This window comes from Aulostomus chinensis, chromosome 20 (assembly GCF_037954235.1).
Source record: "Aulostomus chinensis isolate RoL2024-O1b breed Wild chromosome 20, RoL_Achi_v1.0, whole genome shotgun sequence".
Lineage (NCBI taxonomy): Eukaryota > Metazoa > Chordata > Actinopteri > Syngnathiformes > Aulostomidae > Aulostomus > Aulostomus chinensis.
The window spans coordinates 3,681,524-3,695,386 of record NC_141339.1 but is presented as its reverse complement, the minus strand read 5'-3'; the positions used below and the strand labels follow the sequence as shown (position 1 = coordinate 3,695,386).

The window sequence follows — 13,863 nt, the reverse complement described above, 5'->3', positions numbered from 1 at the left end:
TGTTGTCGGAACGGCACCAACTAGTCCTGGTGCTCAGGAGATTTGTGGGACCCCCTTGTAAAACCCCTTTTACTACTTCCAGATGTTCAAGAGTTCAAATAAGGTGACTTGCAGCTAAGTCATTGATTCTGCCTGGGATGCATGAGCAGGAGATACCAGTGCCGTTACTAACATTAAAGAAGTACATTGATGAACTAAATACAGTGTTGGATCATTTTCTACCTCTTTGGGAACTGCCACAGAAACATCTTTATTACAGCATTGATTCAACAGCTCTGTCACTTGTATGGGGTCGGTGTGGTGGGGTAATGTATGGTTTTATATCAAAATTCATGGTTCTGTGTGTGTCTCATGATTCTGTGTGTGGAGTAGAAGTCCGTTAGTCCAAATCAATAATATAAGTACACATGCACAAATCTGACCCAGACATTCTGCCGTTTCAGAGTCGGCATGACATCTAAATCACCTGGTCGGAATGAACACAAGCGCGCGCACACACACACACACACACACACACCTAGTCGCAAAGTACATGCCTCTCCGGCTACAAAAGACAGGTGGCTGGGGCTTTCGGGGGCTACTTCTCAACATGGATAGTTTCTGCTATTCTGTGTTGTAGACTGTAATACTCTGAGAATAAAATCTGGTTGGCTGTACTCTATCTCTCTCGCTGTGATCTATTCTTGTATTTTGTCACTAGGTGACCAGTGGAGTTTCCGATCGAATCCTCTATATCGGCAACTCCATACCACCCTGCTGGCAAAGGACAGTGCGAAAGGTTTAATTGCACGCTTCACAATCTCTTGCGTACCTTAACACCATCCCAGAAGCGTGACTGGGTCTCCTCCCTTCCGCATGTACTCTTTTGTTATAACACCACCCCGCATCAGGGTACGGGCAAGTCGCCTTTCCTTCTGATGTTTGGTCACAAACCCCGGCTTCCTATTGATTTCCGTCTGGGCTGTGTCCAGGACCCAGTGCCAGGGGAGGTTCAAGACTGGTTGGTTGAGCACCAGGCCTGACTGGAGTTGTGGTTGTTGGTGGGGGCTGCGCGCCGTAAAGAGCGTCATAATCAAGGGGTACATCATTCCCCACTGCAGGTGGGCCAGTTGGACTATCTTCTTGACCACAGCGCTCAGGGTTGCCATAAAATCAAGGACATCTGGAGCTCTGTTGTTTTCAAGGTGCTGAGGGCCCCTGCCGGTGGCGGCCCTGTTAACACAATCACCCCAGTGGATGACTTGCAGAAGACCAGGAATGTGCACCGGGACCAGCTTAAGGCCTCCCTTGCAGCCTCCAAAGGAGTGTCAGAGTGACCAGCTTGTAAAAGGGAGCGGGAGGGAGCGGGAGGGAAGGAAGGAGCGAGACAAGGGGGTTGAGAGGGAGGGGGAGGTGGATTGTTTAGTACCTGGGACTTGCTAGCCTGGGACCCTGCTGCTCCCCCGGGGGGGTCGCACCCACATTTGGGAGGGGTTTGCTAACCCCGGCCCGTCCTTGGGCAGCGCGGTGTCCTGGGCTGCCGCCACTCCCGGACAATGGGAGGATGCTGGGAGACATCTGAGGGATGGGGGCTGACCTCCTTGGAGCTGATTGAACTGGAGGCCCTAACCATGGGGCTGCTGGCTGGGGGTTCCGCCGTGCACCGGGGGCCTGGGCCCTCCCTGCCCTCACACTACGCAGTGGTGGACCCTCTGCCCGGATCTCCGGACAGTGCCCCTTGGTGATCCAATTTGACCCCTGGACCAGGTAGGCTAGACTCCCTGTCAGCTAGTTGCAGTGGTGACGGGGTGGTCAGCGGGGCCAGTCTGGAAGTTGGCCCCCTGCAGGTCTGGCCCATTCCTCAGCCCCTCTCATCACCTCTCTGTGCCATCACATCACATCTCATGTGACACTCAGCCTTGAGGGGCTGGACCCCCCAATTTTAATCACATCATAGACATTTAGGGCTTGGGGGAGTGCACAATGATGTACTGGGAGACTCCGCCATCTGCAACCATGCCTTGGGTGCCTCCCCCAATTTTAACCTCATTCTAGTCATCCACATCATCACATCTATATTCCCACGCACAACACGCATCCTGCACCCATGTTGGGATGGGGGTGCAGCTGGGGCGGGGAGTGGGCCCAGTGCTGCCTCCTTTGCTAACTGCACCATTGCAGGCCAGGGGGCCTGGTCGGTTCTGTTGGGGGGGGGGGGTGGTCCTCCTCCCAACATGGTGGTTGGGCTGGGGTTGGTCGCGGGCCTTGCCATTGTGCGGTGGATTGCTTGCTGGCGGTTTTACTAGGTCTGAGGTGCCCTGGACCGTATCAGCATCCATGGAATACTCAGCCCCTGTATGGAGGAAGATGAGGGTATGATTGTTTTGTCCGGGGGTGGCGGTCCTGGACGCGCGTGCCTTTGGCTCACCCCGGCAGGCGGGCTGGACCTCTCGGTTGAGTGGGGGGTCCTGGCTGGCTGGTGGTGCCTCTGGGGGGAGGGGGAGAACAGGGGATGGGTGGAGGGGATGGGGATTGAGGGTTGGGGGGTAGCTCTGTACAGGGGCGGTGGGCCTGGTCGTTGTGGTGGGCTGTGGTTGCCCCGCCTGGGTGTGGGGTGTGGGCGGGTGTCAGCCTCGCCGCTGGTGGGCTCTGGCCGGATCTCGGGCCGGAGGGGCTGTATGCCCCTGGGCTCTGCTTGTGCTGTGGGGGGGGGGGGGTGCCTGGCAGGACCGGGGTCCTCTCTCTGCCCCGTCTCTCTGTGGGTTGCTTCCAGGTGGGGGTTGCTGCTCCTATGCTTTCCTACGGGTCCTGGCATGGGTTGGGCCTGTGGCTGTTTCCTGGGGGGAGGTGTGGCCTGGGGCTCACCGTGGTCTGGGGGTTTCTGGGTGCTCTGGTGGCCTGGTCCTGACCTGCCTGCTTTCCTGGACTGGGGGTGTGATGTCCTGGCCCCACACATCAGCTACAGTCAGCTACCCAAAGCGTCCCAGCATCGAACTGTAGCACACACATACACACATACATACACACGTGTAAACACACACACTTACACGCATGCGGTGCACAACTGACCCATAATCACACACTCAGACATTTATTTAAAAATTATCTTAAACCAAATAGTAAGCCTGCACTGGAAATTCTGCAACCAATGTTTTTTTTCATTTTTTTCCCTCTCTGTTGTTATTGTTGTTACTTTGTTTGTTTGGTTGGTTGTTTTTTTTTCTGCTATTGTTGTTGTTGTTTTTGTCCCCCCCCCCCTTGTCTTCCCTATCCTGTCCCTGTTCTCTCCTCCTATCCAATCCTGAGCCTCAGTCCGGTAGCTTTATCAATGAACCAATACCATTCCCAATAAAATTAAGCACAAATGGTGATAGGAGGAGTTTATCAGATTCCTCCTATGTAGAGTAAAACTGCTTCAGTACAACAAGGCACCAGAAACATCGATGCTGCTTGCCCCAGCTACTGAACAGGACAGGTTTAAAAAAAAAAAAAAAATTCACCATCCATACATCCATCCAGCCTAACCTCGCAATCAGAGATAATTACTATCACCACGGTGGATATGATTTTTCTTTGTCAATTCAGGCTTTCTGCTTCAGGCTCATGTCATTTTACTCTTTGGAAATGCATAGATCATGTTTTGCCTACTTTAGTCAAAAACAAGAAGAACAACTGACTATAATGGAGGGTTGTGAACAATGTCAAACAATTATGACAGCAAAAAGCAACACAGTTGCCCTTGTTGAGAGCAGGTACAGTTTGCAAACTGAATTCATGTAGGTTCCCTTGGCAAAAATCTGCAAATAATATGCACATAGTTCGGGCTACTGTGAGCGCATGGCTCCTTTTTGTAGAGTTACTCACATACAGCCCCAGAAGTTTCATAAATAACGTATTCCCTCAGCTTAGAATCTGTATTGTTGATAGGGAATGATGTCAGAAAAGATGTTCTTGCTCATGGAGAATTGTTGGGTGTAAAATTAATTTGGTGCTAGACCTGCTCTAAATTGAAGGTGTCTTGAGTTACTTTTGTTGTGATTTAGCACAATGAAAATAAAACTGACTTGGCTTGACTCTTACTGTACATGCTCAAAACACTGTGCATCAGTGCTGATTTCTGGTTTTTAGTCCCTTGCCACTGCGCACAGTCTTTACTTTTATGAATTCTTATCTAATTAACATTTCGTACTTATTCTTTGGTTGTCAAGTCAAATGGCTTTCTTGTTGGTGCCAGAGTAACATGTTACAGAAGGCTCGAGAAGCTCTAGACAAAAACAATCTGACAGAGTCTGATTTAAAATTTATGGCTGAAGAACAGTTCATTCTGTTGAACAGTTATTTCTGTCAGGTGACCCAGCCATGCTTGAGCATGCCCCAACTTTTGTCCCAGGGGTAACCCATGGATCAGCCCTCTTAATCAAAAGCCACTTTGTGACATCCATCAGTTCATGGTAAGGAGTACATTTCCTCTGAGTGGTTTCTTCAATACACACTACCCAGGGCACTGGAAGCTCCAGCATGATCAGTTAGGAGGAATTGCTGTAACCCAGCCAAATCCAGGTCAGGAGATAGCTGTGGATCCACCCAAAACAGGGTTGGGAAATGGCTGCGACAACACCCGTCAGAGCTCAAGATGTAGAAAAAAGAAATTGTTGTACATTGTATATGGACAGATGTGCGTGTGTAACAACATGTCATGAAATGATGTGGATGTGATTGCCTAAACTGTTTGACCTTGGTATGAAAAAAAGTGAAATATATGATAATTAGGTATAAGCTGTAGAATCTGATAACAATATATTTATATTAATTCATTTTGAAATCATTTAAGTTCTGTGTTCCTATAATCACTGATAAATATTTTTCCACATATGATCATTCTAAAACCTGATTGAAACCAACTGTAAAAGAAAGCATAAATAAAGGGATTGAGCATTGAATTTAACATTGCCATTAGAACAAGAGATTGAAACAGTGGCATAGGCACTTTCACAGGATGTAAAAGTCGGAAAAAAAACAGACAAAAAGGGGCGTCCAACAGATGAGAAAAACTCCCATAACTATAGCCAGAGTTTTGGTGGCCTTCCTCTCACTCTTACTGACCGTCGCTCCAGACTTCCTGGTTGTGTCCTGGATGCTGCATGCCTGTTTCTGTGCCACAAGGAAAATCTTCACATAGATACAGACCAAGATGATCATTGGTAGGTAAAAGGAGAAAACAGGTCCTGAAATATTTGCAAGTAAAAACTTGACATCACACTTTTCTTCACATTGTCCACGGTTTATCCCCACAATTATAAAGCCAATGGCAACCACAGCTGAAGCACTCCAGATGACCAGGATCATGATCACAACCACATTACGAGTGATTGTAGTTCTGTATCTCAGAGGCTGACACACTACAAAATATCTGTCAATGGAAATACAGCAGAGATTCAAAATAGAAGCAGTGCTCAGAGCGACATCAAAGATTTCGCGTATGGTACAAAAAACATCCTATTGATACAAACAAGAACTTACAGTGAATTTCATGCCAAAAGGAAAAGCTACAACACCAACCAGCAGATCAGTCACAGCCAGAGACAGAATAAGATAGTTAGTAGGAGTGTGGAGCTGTTGGGAGTAAATGATGGAGATTAATATCAGGAAGTTCCCACATACTGTGATAACAGATACTGAGCCAAGGAGAAGATTGAATAAAACACACATTGTGGAGGAGGTTCTTGTTACTACAGAGAAATGATCTACTTGATAACAGGGATGTATGACATTGACATGAGTGTGGTTGAAAAAGACCTCTGCTGCCATGCTTCTGAGTTCCTGCAAACCAGTTTTCTGTTTGTGACATGAAACATTTATAATTCTAGAAATGTATTTGACAATGATCTGAACGTGACACAGAATTTAACAATGTTTTCTTACCATGAATGCTCACAACACTTTGCACATCAGTGTCGATTTCGGGGTTTGGTACCTTGATTTTTATAAACCTCTTTCCAATTAACACATTACATATACTCTTTAGTTATCCAATAGAAAGTGGAACTAGAGTTTGTTGAAAGTAGCTGCCACGGCAACAAGTATGGAAGCCCTGAGAGGCACGGGAGGCAAAAATCCAGGTGGTCTGTCTCTTTAATCATCTCTTCTCTTTGTATTGCTTAAGAACAGTTTTTCTCAGTTGTTTAACACTTTTTTAATCAGAAAATTTGCTTCCTACCTGATTCATAGATTGGATTTTTTTTTTTAAGTAAGCATTCTATTTGGTCTGACTTTAACCCTGACTCTATACCTACAATAGCCAGAGGGTTGTTTTTTTTCCCCCAAACTTGGCAAAAGTGTTTACTGGGACTGATGGATAAATTTAGATATATTGATAGTCAAAGGTCAAGTTCACTGTGATCTGTCCCTGATGCAATAGCTCAGGAACACATCAAGAGAATTTCATCAAAGATGGTCCAAATCTGGACCTAAACTAAAGTATGAAGTGATTACATTTTTGTGGTGTAGGGTCAAAGGTCACTGTACGTGCAAAACAAGTTAAAGGAAAAAAAGTGTTCCTGCCCAGAGGAAAACAAAATTAGAAAAGGGATCTCAAAAATGTTTCATTTACTTCTCCTAGACAACTTCAAGATCTGTGTGACACCAAATTGAGACTCAGGTTTATTTTGTCTCGTTTTTTCTCCAGAGCAATAAGATGCACTAAATTTCAATGTATTCTCCTTTTAAATTTCAAAAGAGATTTAAACAAGCTCTCGTATAATTCTCACTCAATCTTGTTGATTTTATTGTAATTTACATGATATATTCTTGAAATTATATATTACTGTATGCAGAATAAATTGAAAATTTATGATTATAAATTGCAGAGACCTTCTGCTTTTATATTAATTATATTTTCTATGGATAATTTTAAGTATTCCACTACACACAATTGAGGTTTTTTTTCCATGAACCGCATAAAAAGCATTGTAAAATAAAAACACATTAAAAACATTTTTTAAAAATCCTTTATTGGTAACTTGACAACTGCATCCTTGTTTTCTTTATGCGTCAACTGGCTGCATTTGGTTCCTGGTGCCTTGTTGTACTGAAGCAGCTTTATTCTGCATAGGAGGAATCTGATAAACTCCTCCTATTGCCATTTATGTTTAACTTTATTAGGAATGGTATTGGTTCATTGACAAAGCTACCAGACTGAGGCTCAGGAGTGGACAGGAAGAGAGAACAGGGACAGGATAGGGAAGACAAGGGGGAGGGGGGAGACAAAAACAACAACATTGGGAATTCAAAGTTATGAACTTTGAATTCCCAATGTCGAGATTTCATTGGTAGAGAGCACCATCAGTCTCAAATGCTGCATCATGGTTGGTTAATTTACATCATACCTTCAGCTAACGTATTCAGTTGTGGGCAGGAGGGATGGAGGAAGAACAAACCTCGACAGGACCAAAAAGAAGGTAAGCGACATCTTTGTCATACGTAATTGTGGTAAAACTTTGTCAAATGTAGATGGGGAGTGTTTATGTTGGTTCTGATACTTTTTTGAAGAAACTGGTCAGCGTATGTGGCAAACATTCAAGCTAGCTAGTGATGCTGTAAGCCCGCCAAGGACTTGGGTTAGCTATAGCTAAAAGTTAGCTAAACGTAGTTGAGCTATACCAGGCATGACAGGTGGGTCACTGCACTGACCAACTCTTGAAATCAGTAATAACTTAGACAGAGTATTCACTGGTGAGATGATGAAGTGGTGGCATTCTATATCCAAGAGGTGAAAGGTCAAATTAATGTGGCATCATAATTTCCTGGTCGGCAGGCTAATATTTGCCCTCATACTGGTGCTAAAAGTATTGATTTAATTTATTGAAGGATTTAACTGTGTAATTAGAGATTCTTTTCCATCCCAGTAAAAGTATACAATGTCAGTGGAATAAAACACGTAAATAAAATCCGAATCCACAAATTTAAACTGCGAATGTAAATATCTGTTTCAAAGTTTTTAATTTTAGTAAGTTAGTCACAGACAGCATGGTGGCGCAGTGGTTACCACTGTGGCCTCACAGCAAGAAGGTTCTGAGTTCATGTCCCGGCTCGGGCAATTCATCCAAGTACCATATTACAACTATTGCTCTGTTTTCTAGTCAAAGCTTGATGCAAGTAGGTGCCCAGGTAACATGTGACTGAAACATGGAGGGGCATAAGAGAAAAACAATCTTTGATTCTTTTCTGAGTCTGTTTTAAGTTGTGACTGAAGAACAATTCCTCCTTAGTTCTTTTCTGAGAACTTTGCAGAATTAGTATTCCTGCAAAACCCTTATGGCCAAATTCAGCTGGCTTGCAGGATATCTTCCAGCCTCTGTGCCTGCACTTTGCCCCCAGTTCCTGGTAGTTAGTGGATTTCCTCTCATTACCATCTTCAAAACACTGTTCCTAGGGCACTGCCAGTTCCAGTTGATGATCAAGTCTGACTGAAGTAATTTTGTAACAATGTGCTGTGGGAACTTAAGCTGCTTTCCCATCCAAGCCTGCAGCTGTCAGTCACATCCTGTGTGGAGGAGACCTGTTGTTTTTTCCTTTGCAGGTTTTTATTAAGGTGACAGCCTTCTTTTGGGTATGATGACGGTAACCCTCCAGTGCAGTTTACTCTCCCACCTTGTCAATGCCCCCTTACTGCCCTGCTCACTTGCTTGTCCTCCACGTCCCGCTCCAACCTCTTTCTTCAGTAGACGATGTCTCTCTTTTCCCGATGCCTTGCTGGTTCTTTGAGAAGTAGGCCAAATTATCGACCAAACCCTTTTGCCTGAGGCGTGACTCAACCACCTGCACCTTAATCTCCACTCTCACTTGGCTCCAGATGATGATATATTGCAGTCCCTGAAATCTACCTGGTCGACCAGACCTGTCAAACTTGGCAAACCAAGTTCCAAGATCTTGGTTGGAATACTGGAAGGCAACAAAGTCTTTCAGGCTTGAATCAAAATGCTTCCCCAAACTTTTGAACACCAGAACTTTTCTGATACCCCCCCCCCCCATCTTTTCAGTACCATGGACAGTGACTTAAGACCTTCCTTTTTGATCAGGCTTATAGTTAGGGCTGCTTAGGCTGGCCCTTAGATATGCTGCTATAGGCTTAGGCTGCTGGGGGATCTCCCATGGTGCACTGGGCTTCTCCCTGCTCCTCTCTGTCCTCCTATATGTGTCATACATAAATCACACTCATACGTATTACTAACTCATCTTCTTCTAAGGAGCCTTCGGGCTCCCCTCATCCCAGATCGCGGGTGCTGCTGGAGGAGGCTGCAGACCTGAGGAGGCTCAGACTACCACCCGTAGCTCCACCTGCTCACGTCCCCGTCTGTCCATCAGTCTCTTCCCTTTCTCTCTCTCTTTATCTCTGTCCCACTCTGTTAGGGAGTGTAGGAAAGGACCCACTTACAGGCTACAGTTCACAATCCAAGATGTTTCATGAACAGCAAAAAAAACGTACAAGAAACGCAGGCAAAGTCAAAAACAGGGACAGGCAAGATTCAAGCGTCGCAGACTGTACTGGCACGATCTGGCAAGGACTGAACAGAGCCCTGGGCTTAAATACCCACAAGAAATAATTATTAAAGCAAAACAGGTGTGTGTCAAAAATGGCGAGAAACTGAACAAAGGACTGGGCGGGGCACAGCAGCACATGTGAGCCTGTAAAACAAAGCACACATGAAGCCGAATCAACATAAAAGCACATTTTGCAGGGAACTAGAACAAAAGCACAACAGAACACTAACACTTTCCTTCTGCATAAATGTCTGCCTCCATTATCTGTCTTTGTCTCTGCCCCGCTCTCCTGCTCTCTTTCCCCCCAACCGGTCAAAGCAGAAGGCCGGCCCCACTGATCCTGGATGTGCTCCACGTTCCTGCCTGTTAAAAGGAAGGTTTTCGTCGCCGCTGTTGTTGGATTTGTTTGCTGATGGAGAATTGTTGGGCGTAGATTCATTGAAGGAGTGAGGTACTGGACCTGCTCTACTAGTAAAGTGTCACGAGATAACTTTTGTTGTGATTTGGCGCTATATAAATAAAACTGACTTAACTTGACTTGGAGGGCTTAAAACTGATCCTCGCCACGGTGGAGAGTTTCTCATGTCCTTTTAACATCAACCTGCTCGATGTTGTTGTGATGGAAAGGTCATCCATACAGATTCGAGTGGGAAGTTGTCATACTCCTGAGTTGGTCTGGGGTTTTCTGCATTCCACCTTGACTGACTTGAGTAATATTTTCATGGCAAGGGCAAAATGAACAGCTTTTATCATTCCTTTCCTTTCGCAATGCCAGTCCAACTTGAAATTATTGTAACAATCCAGATGAGGTCCTTGAGCTTGCTGTGAAAATGGTGCTAGTGGAGTGGAAGCAAGACCAGTTTGTGTGGTATGGACCCATAGGCATTGGCCAGGCCAAACTACAACACAACTAGGTCTCCTCTGTGGATTCCTCTGGTTGATGTTTTCAGAGTTCTGTCCTTGGTGATGCAGACTCCCTAAGCACACCTCCACTGGTCAGCAACTCCCCCACATTGCAATATAACCATCAATGTCTTTGTTAGGTTCAGAAGCTATGTACAGTGCTTGTAGACCAGGTAGGGTACTCTACTGGGGCTTGGTATAGATGATCAAGCTGCTTTGATGACCTTCTGAGGCACTTTCAGACTCAGCCTTCAAATTCAACTCATTGATGGGGGCATGGCGATGATGAGAGCTTAGTTGGGTTCAAGTTATTGTTCCTTCAACAGAAAGCTTGAGGTGTTCTGGAGAAAGTCAAACATGTCCTCTGTTGAGCACTCAAAATGGCCATGCAGCTCTTTCATGAAGCCAAGGGGCTTGGCAATGATGGCTACTTGCTTCCTGGCTCCTCCCTGCCTCCTGTACCACTCTGCTCAGGGAATGGTGATCAGCTTCTTCAGCAGGATATTTTGCAATCCTGCCAATGACTGCTCTCCCCATTGGTGGATTTTTATACTGCTTCTTGAGGGTTCAAACTTCTTGACACAGTTGAAGGATTTTGGTGTCCTTGCAGTTCTTGGTGTTACATTCATAAACGTAAACAAAAATGAACATGAAAAATAAACTTGAAACAATGGCAGAATGTAGGTAAGGAAAACAGACAGCATGACTGACCAAAGAAAGTCCAGTCATAAGGTTACACATATGATTGGCTCAGATTTTCAGCATTTTTATGATTAGCTGGATCTCATTTTGTTTCATTGGAGTGCTGATAAAATCATAAAAAAGTGTGTTTTTCTTTTTCTGCTCCAGCTGTCTGTGCTTTTTAGATCATCACAAAGGAAAACAATGGAAAACTAGAGCGCCACTCTCCAGCCAATTTTCTAGATACACCAGTGAAAATGACAGGATACTTTATGCAGTAAAATTGTTGGTGCCACTCCAACTGAAAATCCCTTTTGTAACCATTTTGCAATCAAAGTATTACTCAAATTCATGATGTTTCTAAATGTTATCGATGCAAACTCACAGTGTGGATTCACTCAAGCTTGCAAAAATGTATAATCTAATGTTTGTCAGGGTCTGTCTCTTATATCAAAAGAATAAATATATATAAGAACATGTCATGAGTGAGGCCAAGCATGTGAGGCCAAGCATGTTCAAGGTAAAACTAACATGAGGTTGACCTTCACAGAGGGAAAAAATCAATAACATAAATATGGACCATGTACAAATTTGTAATTTGTTTGTTCATTTAAAAAGAAACTTACAATCCATTCATTCAGTTTTATTGACAGGAGGCAAAGCTTGATGGTCATTTGTAACATTTGACCTGCTGTCACTCAGGCTTTTAAAACTTTTAATTCACGAGAGGTGCAAAAAAGATGTAATATGCCCGTAAATAAACACATCCATCAAGCATTATTCCTGTGAATGAAACTAGATTAAAAAGTTGTACAGTGTACATGAATAAATTTGAGTGAAAAAACTTGTCATGAATGAGGTGACTGTGCCTGAAATGATTAATCTGAAAATGAAAAAAGAAATACGTTATGATTGGGTATAATCTGATGACAAATAACATACTGTTTTTACTTAAGTTCCATGTGCGTATAATCACTGATGAAAACTTTTCGTGATATGATCATACAAAAAGCAGATCTGACCCAGCTCTAAAAGAAAGTGCCAACCAGCCGAGACTTTCAACCAGTGCCAGTGGCACTGTCTCAATATTTGAAAGTTGAAAATAAAAACTTAGAAGGGGGAGGGGCTCCAACAGAAGAAAAAAAACATAACTATAGCCAGTTTTGGTGGCCTTCCTCTCACTCTTACTGACAGTCGCTCCAGACTTCCTTGTTGTGTCCTGGATGCTGCGTGCCTCTTTCTATGCCACAAGGAAAATCTTCACATAGATACAGACCATGATGATCATTGGTAGGTAAAAGGAGAAAACAGGTCCCACAGTATTTGCTAGTAAAACATCAATATTACACTTTTCTCCACATTGTTCACGGTCCAACTCTGCAAGTATAAAGCCAATGGCAACGAGAACAGAAACACTCCAGATGACCAGGATCATGATCACAACCACATTACGAGTGATTGTAGTTCTGTATGTCAGAGGATGACACACTACAAAATATCTGTCAATGAAAATACAGCAGAGATTCAAAATAGAAGCTGTGATCAGAGCGACATCAGAACCCTCTTGTATTTTACAAAAAACATCATACTGATATAAACAAGAACTTACAGTGAATTTCATGCCAAAAGGAAAAGCTACAACACCAACCAGCAGATCAGTCACAGCCAGAGACAGAATAAGATAGTTAGTAGGAGTGTGGAGCTGTTGGAAGTAAATGATGGAGATTATTATCAGGAGTTTCCCACATACTGTGATAACAGATAATGAGCCAAGTGTTGCGGCTCGGCCTGCCATTCAACCTTCCCTACATGAATGCGCTGCTTTCCCCAAGACATTGGAGCACGCCGCTGGGTAGATGTGTAACCGGCAACAAGAGCGGTTGAAGCGCGGGTCATGACACACCTGCAGCTCATCCGCTAGTTACTCACCTGCAGCTAGTCTGCTCCCTCTGGCTAGTATAAGTTTGGTTGCCTCCCCAACATCAGATGCGAGTTTGTCCTGAAGAATACGGATTAGTATTCCTCAGTCTTCTCTGCTCATATATTGTTCCCTGGTGTCGATCCCCTGATTCAGTTATTGCTCTTTGAGTTTCAGACCCCAATTGGAACCGTTTGAGTTGTTGGACCTTAAAGGAACACCGGAGTATTAAACCCTCGCCAGTTTGGCAATCTCCCCTGTTGTTTTGTGTCGTGCTATTGGGTTCAGTCTACAAACCCTAACGCCAAGGAGAAGATTGAATAAAACACACATTGTGGAGGAGGTTCTTGTTACTACAGAGAAATGATCTACTTGATAACAGGGATGTATGACATTGACATGAGTGCGGTTGAAAAAGACCTCTGCTGCCATGCTTCTGAGTTCCTGCAAACCAGTTTTCTGTTACTCACATGAAACATTTATAATTCTAGAAATGTATCTGAATGCCTCAAAGAACTCAACAACGCTTTCATACCATAAGTGCTTCCAACACTCTGTGCATCATTGTTGTTTCCTGTTCTTCAGTGGCTTGTCACCATGCACAGTACTGATTTAACTGTAGTTGACAAAAGTAGTTACCAGGGTAACATGTATGGAAGCCCTGAGAGACACTTGAGGACAAAAGCCAGTTGGTCTGACTCTTTAATTTTCTCTCCTGTGTTCAAATGTCAAAGTAGATTAATTATGTTTCAATCAGTTTAGTTTCTACTTGTAACAAATGAGAAAAAATGGAAAATAATTATATTCATACCAAATTTATTCTCTCAATGTCTACAACATCC

The 13,863-nt window shown here is 44.1% G+C and overlaps 2 pseudogenes; both read right to left on the bottom strand.

Moving 5' to 3' along the window:
- Window positions 1-4,801: 4,801 nt before the first annotated feature.
- Window positions 4,802-5,787, bottom strand: LOC147242262 (trace amine-associated receptor 1-like; annotated as a pseudogene).
- Window positions 5,788-12,050: 6,263 nt separating this feature from the next.
- Window positions 12,051-13,453, bottom strand: LOC147242261 (trace amine-associated receptor 4-like; annotated as a pseudogene).
- Between the last annotated feature and the right edge of the window lie 410 nt (window positions 13,454-13,863).